This window comes from Oryctolagus cuniculus, chromosome 8, assembly GCF_051225735.1.
Source record: "Oryctolagus cuniculus isolate XC-2025 breed Fujian yellow rabbit chromosome 8, ASM5122573v1, whole genome shotgun sequence".
NCBI lineage: Eukaryota > Metazoa > Chordata > Mammalia > Lagomorpha > Leporidae > Oryctolagus > Oryctolagus cuniculus.
The window spans coordinates 28914835-28924073 of NC_142874.1; the positions used below are offsets into that span (position 1 = coordinate 28914835).

Consider the following 9239-nt stretch of genomic DNA (forward strand, 5'->3'; position numbering starts at 1 on the left):
TTGGCACTTTAACACTTTATTTGAGGGCCATTTTAAACAATGTAATCGCCCAACAAGAAGCACACAAATGTAAAATTAAGAAGACTGAGAAAAGAACATTTGTTCACAATTTGACAACTGAGGAATGAAGGCAGGATGTCACTAGTTCAACTCAGTGGTGGGTGTGTGCATCAGGCAACTCAAATTTTTCACTATTTTGTGCGTGCCCCAAAATGGCCACAGAAGCCCTTGAATAATCATTGTGGAGTAGAAATAAATTTTGATGAGCAGGTGAATTTGTAAATATAAGCTGTACAATTAAATATGATTGATTGGCGGCAGAGCCTGCCCGGGCCGCTCGCCTCCCGAGCCCTGCGCGTCGCCGCCGGCCGGGGAGGCGGCAGTGAGGAGGATGAGCCGAGGCGCCCCCTTCCCGCGCCACGCGCCCTCGCCGTTGTCTGCGCTCCGCTCTGGACCAGTTTGAGGGAAGTTGCCCGGGCCCCGCGTCGTCCAGATGTGCGACCTCATTGAGCCGCAGCTGGCTGAAAAGATAGGCAAGATGAAGAAGTTGCGGAGAACTTTGTCGGAGAGTTTCAGCCACATCGCTTTGAAGAAAGACGATACTGCCTTTGATGAGATATGTGTCACCAAGATGTCCACACGGAACTGCCAGGGGATGGACTCAGTGATCAAATCCCTGGATACAATGCCTGAGGATAAAAAAGTCAGGGTTCAGAGGACACAGAGCACTTTTGACCCATTTGAGAAGCCGACGAATCAAGTAAAGAGGGTGCATTCTGAGAACAATGCATGCATTAATTTTAAGTCCTCCTCTGCTGGCAAGGAGTCTCCAAAAGTTAGGCGGCACTCTAGCCCCAGCTCGCCGACAAGCCCCAAATTTGGAAAAGCTGACTCATATGAAAAACTGGAAAAGCTAGGGGAGGGATCCTATGCTACCGTGTACAAAGGGAAAAGCAAAGTAAATGGGAAGTTGGTAGCCCTGAAGGTGATCAGGCTGCAGGAAGAAGGTACACCTTTCACGGCTATCAGGGAAGTGTCTCTGTTAAAAGGACTAAAACATGCTAACATAGTGCTGCTTCATGACATCATCCACACCAAGGAGACACTGACACTTGTGTTTGAATATGTGTTTCAGGATTCATACTCAAAACATCAACTACATCTGCCAATTACGTCAAGCTTCTAGCACACTGATTTATGTCAGTACATGGACAAGCACCCTGGGGGGCTGCATCCAGAGAATGTGAAGTTATTTTTATTTCAGTTGCTGCGAGGGCTGTCTTACATCCACCAGCATTATATTTTGCACAGAGACCTGAAACCACAGAACCTTCTGATAAGTGACACGGGGGAGTTAAAGCTGGCAGATTTTGGTCTTGCACAAGCAAAGTCCGTCCCCAGCCACACATACTCCAACGAAGTGGCTGCCCTGTGGTACAGGCCTCCGGATGAGCTCCTGGGCTCCACAGAATATCCCACCTGCCTTGACATGTGAGGAGTAGGCTGCCTCTTTGTTGAAATGATCCAAGGAGTTGCTGCTTTTCGGGGAATGAAAGACATTCAGGATCAACTTGAGCGAATATTTCTGGTTCTTGGAACCCTGAATGAGGACACGTGGCCTGGAGTCCGTTCTTTGCTGCATTTTAAGCCAGGTATGTTTCACTGACTGCAAATCGCCTGTACGCAAGGGTGGATGCACAGGTGTTCCGCTCGAGTCACACACTGCCTGGGGAAACCCTGGCTACTTGTGCCACTGTGTATCGCATCCATGCGTGGAGCTGCCCTTTCCATTTTCACAGTTCATTCGTGAGTCAGTAAGACAGACTCACTGACATCCCTCCAAGACGGTGTCAGCATGTCTACTTGGATTTGACTGCTCATGCAGGAATTCTGTGTCGTCATCAGTTAGCTTAGCATCCACGTCTGTCACGAATGATAAATTGGGGTACTACAATCTATCTCTGTCATGTCTGATAATAATATACTAGGAGAAGTTTCAAATTGTAAAAAAGGAAACCACATTTTATTGGAGTTTGTACAGCGTTTGATGCTTTTTAAGGTAAAATATGTAAACCTCTAAACTGGCAATCTGAGAGAAAACGTGAAACTTTAAAAAAAAAGTATGACTGATTGTATATGTTTGCTACTAGTTAATACTTGTTGAGCATGTGCTAATGGAATCTCCTTGTGTGTGTGTGCGTGGTTTTTTTTTTTTTTTTTTTTTTTTAAGAATCTAGAGTTTTCATTGGCTTTTTCAGTAACTAAAAGTTTTCATGATTCATGTCCATCTCCTCTGATGTATTTTGGGAAGAAGAAAGCTAGGTGCCTTCATACATCTTTTATCTAAAATTTTTTAGGTAATGGGTCCCTGTTTTACTCTGGAGTTTCAGCAGCAAATTATGGTAATAAAAAGCAAATCCATGCAGTGTTCTCTTTTGGCGTTATGCCACAATGAAATCTTCCAAAATGCTGCCAAAAGGTGAAAACAATTTTTGGAAGATAGTTAACATTTTAATATTATTATAATTAAGACTTTTATTAACCTGTATAATACCCTGGAAAAAGGAAACTGTTCTGAAAGAAATTGGTTCTTGCACTGATTACATGGAAAAGGATTAAGTATTGTAGTACTTTATGTGAAATTTTTAGATAAAAAATAATTCTTTTCACGATGCTTTTAAAAAATCTATGTAACCCAAAGTTTTCCCCAATTTTAATTTTATCATCTATACATGAATCAGTGAAACATCCTGGCAGGAAGCAGATAAGTACACATGAGTTAAATGGAGCTAAATGAAGAGACTGTTTAGAAAGACATGAGTATGCTTATGGGAACCAACAAGAAATGGTAACCCCCTAAGGACTGGCATCACTGGCAAACTGTCGCAACCCTGAGGTCCGAAGTACAAATGGAGGAAGCAGCTTTGTAGGAGCTGGTGAGAGCTGTCGCCATGGCACAGGACCACTCAGCGGAAGTTCAGCCATATGTGGAGTAACACATGCATTTTCAAGCCAGAGCCTGACAGGGAGGAGGAGGAAGTTAGATAGAAAGACATACAGAATGCTCCCCCCGATTTCTTCCTCCTTTAGCTCTTTCTGATCTGCTGACTGTGCTTCCTGTAAGGGAATAGGTCTGTAAGAATAATAATCAGTGCCGTGTATAAAAGTGATTACAGTCATTTGAACAGGTCCATATCTCAGTCTTCTTTGCTGATTAATTAATGCCTGTTGCAATCATTAGAATTATGATTGTGTTATGCATTAATATTCATAACCTGGATGCAGTTTAGTTTTCAAATGAAAATTTCAGATACATATTTCTAGTTTTAGAATATATTATCTACTTTTGGTTTTTGTTGTTTACTTATCCCTGAAAATGATGATAGTTTTAAATAGCCATGTTAGTATTAAACATAGCAGAGGTAGAAGAAAATTCTCCTAGTCTCCATGACTTGGCCACTAGGATGAATCTGTTGGGTTTCTAGCTTTGATCCCTTATCCTCCCACTTCAGGATGTTAACTAGAGATTGGTGGAATTAGTAATGGATGAGTGTTGCTATTTCAGGAAATTTTCCACAATTTCTCTGTCCTCAAATCATTCTGTCATCTGGTTTTTGCCATCACTTCCTACATGAAGTGAAATTCCCACCACTAGAGAACACTCTTTCGAATGAGAAATGAATGAGAAAATTGTATGCCCTCTTTCTAGAAGGAAGCCCATGGTGTGAACTAGGATGAGAGTGAGACCTATTTACCTTCTGTTATTATCCAAGAGTTTTATTTCCTTTCATAGGACTTGGTTTTCTTTTGGCAGGCACTGCACGATGAAGCAAATGTTTAGGGATCTTGGACAGGCAAGTTTTAATGCTTGAGACAGAGAGAATAAACACATATGACTAAGCCAAAATGAGTTGGCAGTGTGAGTGGCCCAAAGAGTTATAGAAAAGAAGACTGAGTATGATTTTTTTCACATGCATTATTACATTTTTCTTCCTTGATCCTTATCACCACCCAATGGATTAGACAGAAAATAGATTATTTCTTTGTTAAAGGGTCAAAGAATAAAAAACAAACCATACACAGCAGAGGTCCATGTAGGCCTTAATAAAAAAAAAAAAAAAAAAAAAAAAAAAAAAAAACAAGAAAAATAGCCCAGTAGGGTAGGCCAAGAACAAGAAACAGTAGATCTTCCACATCATGTTTGTGTGGCTAAAGGTAGACCATTTTGCTTTTGTGGTTCATTTCCTTTTCCTCCTTGTAGAGTGAAAACTCTGAGAAATATGCAGTGAAAAGTCCTGGAAATCCTTTTTTAAGAATTTGTGTAAAATATTTGTAACCCAGCTTTCTTGTCCTTTGAATTAAGACTCATCTAATGCTTATGTTTCTTTCTCTCACTTACCCAAAGTAAAAGCAACAAGAAAAGCCAGGGGAGTACTGGGAAAGAGTGTCACTGAGGAGAGTTGGAACCCAGGCTGGGGTGTGCTCAGGACCAGCCTAACACTCCAAGAGCCTCTGTTTCTTTATGCCTGGATTTTATTACTCTGAGCTCTCCAGAGGAACAGAACCAAAAAATAGGTAGGTAGGTAGGTAGGTAGGTAGATAGATATAGATAGATAGATAGATAAATCAGAAGAGATGTGCTATGGGGATTGGCTCACCCAATTGCTGAGTTTGGGAAGTCCAATAATATGCCAGAAATACCAGCAGTATAATTCAGTTACAGTGTGAAGGCCTGAGAGCTAAGTGAGTCAATGATTTAACTCCCAATCAGAGACCAGACACCTGAAAACTGGGGACACAGTGGAAATCCTGTAGTCCTAAGGCTCAAGAGCTAGGAGCTCTGATGGGCAGGGCAATAGAGGATGGATGTTCTAGGTCAGGAAGACTGAACAAATTCATGCTTCCTCTGCCTTTTTGTTCCATTTGGGCCCTCAGTGAACTGGTTGATGTTAGTGCCTACACACATTGGGGAGGACAAATATTTGTACAATAAGTCACTTTATTGATTCCAATTCTAATCTCAAAGACCCTCACAGGCACAGCCAGAAATAATCTGGGCCCTACTAGTGGGGTGATCAACCACTCTGGTTTTCCCACTCTGGTTTTTCACTCTGGTTACCTGAAGAGCTTCCCAGAATGTGGGAGTTCTCACACTAACACCAGGAAAGTCCTGAGCAAGGCAGGATGAGTTGGTCACCCTGTTCTTCTATGTTCTCTCTTCCCACAAGCTAATTTCCAGCTTCCCATCTGTCTTTAGAAAGGATGAGTGTTTCTTCAGTAAGAACAATGTGCATTTCAGCTTTCATTGGGGGCCTTTTGCATGGAAAACGTGTATCTTTACACAATAGCTGTAGGTGAGGTGAGATGCTCATAGTGTGAGACCATATCAGGAACCGAATATGTTCTAGGAAATAGCAGATCCTACTTGAGGTTCAGGATGACAAATACATCAAGAGGCATGGTGATGGAACTGCAGGTATTGTGTAAACTGCTATCTTCTTAATACCCCTAATCTTCACTCTACAGGCATGAAAATCTAAATTCACATAAGTTAACTCCCTCCACTGAAAGAGGCAGCAGGGTATAGGAAAGACTGACCCAGCAAAGACTTCAGTGAATGAGGAGAGCGCTTTGGAAGTGAGCAGTTGTTTGGAATAAGCATAACACAAAATAAGATCAGTTTTGGCTGAGCCTCCAAAGCTGAGAATAAAGTGGGGACTGCTCAGTCACTGCCACATACTAAAGGAGATACTGAGTTTCCTGTCCAGGACATGCTACATGGAGGTCAGGGAAGCTAGGAGTGAAGATTGCTTTGGGGTGATTGTGAGGTGAGTAACCAGTCTTTCCACAAGAGAAAGGTTGTACAGTTCACATTGTGGTCTAGGTGAGAGAGGTTTTAACAAGCCCACCTGGGTCATATGTCCCCTGGGGATGCATGCATAATGACACTAACCCACAACTGACAAGGCTAAAATAAAGAGCCATGTACTTACAATCACTTTAAGGCAAAGATGCATGAGTTTTCCTGTGAAGCAACTGAAACCATTGAGCTTAGTACAGGAGGGTAGACTCAGTGTGGAGTGAACTTAGAAGTCTTTCTGCCAATTGGGCTGGATGGTGATGGAACCCCTACAGAGTCTGAGGTGAATTGCCAAGTGCCCAGGGGGGTAGAGTTGTGGTTATTAGTGACTAGCCATAGCAAAAGGCTCCTTCATGTAAAAACTGTAAACTCCTGAGAAAACTCCAAGACCACTCTGTTAGAGAAAGTGCCAGTTCTAGCTAACTGCCAAGCCCAGAGCACTCCAATGCCAGAGCACAACTGTATGAGCCAGGAAGATCATTATTGGATACTCTTCTCTAGTGCAGGTCTTGGAAGGGACAGGGCTGCTGACACACAGGCTGGGACAGAAGGAGATGAAGTTAGGAGGGGGGTAGGGTAAAGGCTGATCATTCAGTCCCCTCCTGCCCTGTCCACCACACAAAGCCTTCTCAAGACTTTTAAGCTGGGATGGAGGAAAGTTCTAAGATGAAAGTTGGAATTGATAATTTTTATACTGTTGGACATTTTATTTGTTCAAATTTAATTTGTTGCAACAGAGGATATTTGGAGTTATCAAGAAAATTATGAAAAATGTATAGGTCTAGTTTAAAATTTCATCCAAGGGATAGGAAAAAGCATGTTCTTAAGAGAGAGGGACAGAGAGAGAGAGAGGGAGGAAAAGAGAGAGTGAGCACGCATACCTATTGAGTTCATTCTATTTCAGTAAGAGCTGGCATTTGCAAAGTACTTACCACATGCCTGGCACTGTAGTGATATACATATGATATACCAATTATATTCATAGAAATTTTTATCAAATAGGTACTATCATTACCCTCATTTCTAGATAAGGAAACTAGGGCCCAGAGATGTTAAATAATTTTCAAGTTCTTACATGCAAACTGTCTAAAGCCTGAGGTTTAAATCCAGGGACATAGCTCAGGAGTTTGTCTTCTTCATCATGCTATGCTTCACTTATTCTAAGTGGGGACTGCTCAGTCACTGCCACATACTAAAGGAGATACTTTACTGTGTCTTCAAAAAATATTTTTGGACACACAAGAAAAGCATTTTGGAAAAAGCAGGCTAGAACAGTGATCTGGAAGCAGGGTTGTATAGACAGAAGCCCATGACAATGCTTTGGAACCCCCCACTGGAACCTGGATGCAAAGGGTTTTCTGGGGCTCTATAGGTTTCATTCTCAGAGGACCTGGTTGACCCAGTAGGGTGCACTTCCATTCCTGACAAACAAGTAAAACATCCTAGAAAATGGGGCCACTTAGGGGTGGGTATTGTGACTCAGTGAGTTACGCCACAGCTTGGGGTGTGTGTGTCCCATATCAGAGTGCCTAGGATGGAGTCAGGCCTCTGATTCCCATCCAACTTTCTGGTGATGCACCTAGGAGGTAGTAGTGATGGCCCAAGTACTTGGGTCCTACTACTTATGCAGGAAATTTGGATGGAGTTCCTAGATTCTGACTCCAACTTGACCTAGCTCCAGACATTGAGGGCATTTGGAGAGTGAGCCAGCCGATGAAGGATCTCTCTCTTTCTCTCCCTGTCTCTCTCTGCTACAGTGACTTTCAATTAAAAAAAAAAGAAAAAGAAGAAGAAATAAATGGGTCCATCTAGTGTCTTTCTTTTTGAAAAGTACCTAATCTATCTTTCTTCCCTTATAAATTATTTTGCTTCTGCTCTGGCCTCTATTATTTGTGCACCTACCTCTCCTGCTTCATCAAGGGGCTAATGTTAAAAGCCATTATTTAACTAAACTCTGTCAACTCCAAGATGACAGTGTCTTGAACCTTAAAGTTTTTCTAAGTGGCTACTAAATGCCATATTTTATGCATAATGCTCACTTTGTATGCAAGAACTCCAGACATCACAGTTCCAGAATGAATCCCAAATTATTTGATCTGATTAATTATTCTGATAAAGACTTTATTTCCATTATAAATTAGACATAACAGAGAATTCATTAATGAAAAAAATATGTAGATACATTATTGCACAGAGTTAAAATTGTCCTACCTTGAAAGAGAACACAAAGTCAGTTTTCATGAAGTCTATTACACTCTTACACTTTTTATATCACTACAAAATAATGAAAGTGATTTCATTGCATTCACATAAAATTTAAAGTCAAAATAATGAGGTTACATTGAGGCTTACAGCAAAAAAGCTAAGGAATTTGAACACTGTTCTCTTTTCCCATTCATCCTGACCAAAACACTAGAGTGCCCCATTCCCTCCTTCCAGGAAGCTGTGAGGAAAAGGAGGCTGGAAGTGGTGAGGGGCCAGAGAAGGAAAGGCAAGATTGAGAAACTGAGTTAAAGTCACCCAGGAGGAACTTGGCTTTCCTTTCTTACTCTTCTTTGCCTTTCACTTTCCAGACTGCAGTTGAGTTATTTTATTCACATCTCTAACAGGTTTATTTATTTTATTTGAAAGGCAAGGTTCAGAAAAAGAAAGAGAGAGTGAGCATGCTCCCATCCACTGGCTTCCTCCCCAAATGGAGGGTAACAGCCAGGGCTGGACCAGTCCAAAGCCAAGAACCAGGAGATTCATCTGGTCTCCCACATGAGTGACAGGAGCCTAAGGACATAGGTCATCTTCCATTGCTTTCCCAGGCACATTATCAGGGAGCTGGATCAGAAGTGGAGCAGCTGGGACTCGAACTGGCACCCACAGGGAATGCTGGCTTCACAGGCCGTGGCTTTACCTGCTATGCCACAATGCTAGCCTCAGAGTTATTTTTTAAAGGAATGACTTGAGAGGGAAAAACTGGGCAGGCAATTGTGGAATAGAAAATAAATATAAATGTATGCTGTTTGACTCATTATTTTATAGCCACAACTAGTAAAGAGAATGCCCTGTACAAAACACAGTAATGATTCAGAGGCTGAGGTCTTCCCCTAGCAAGGCTGAAGATTCAGGTTCTGGGTTTTGGAATGCAGGCAGCAGTCCTTGTTTTCCCTTGTTTCAGTGGGTCTGCAGCAGAATCCATGCTTCCAACCAGGTAATAGCCTCTATGTTTAAAAAAATGAAAAGGAGGAGGGGGAAACAGTAACCAAATTGGTTTAGGGGTATGGTCAATCAGATTTTGAAAAACTCTGTTGGGGCCGGCACAGTGGCTTAGTAGGTTAAGCCCCTGCCTATGGTGCCATCACACAGGCACCGGTTCAAGTCCTGGCTGCTC

At 42.0% G+C, this 9239-nt stretch overlaps 1 pseudogene; it reads left to right on the plus strand.

The window, feature by feature from the left end:
- The first annotated feature begins 340 nt into the window (after positions 1–340).
- On the plus strand, positions 341–1637 carry LOC127490015 (cyclin-dependent kinase 14 pseudogene; annotated as a pseudogene).
- Positions 1638–9239: the final 7602 nt, after the last annotated feature.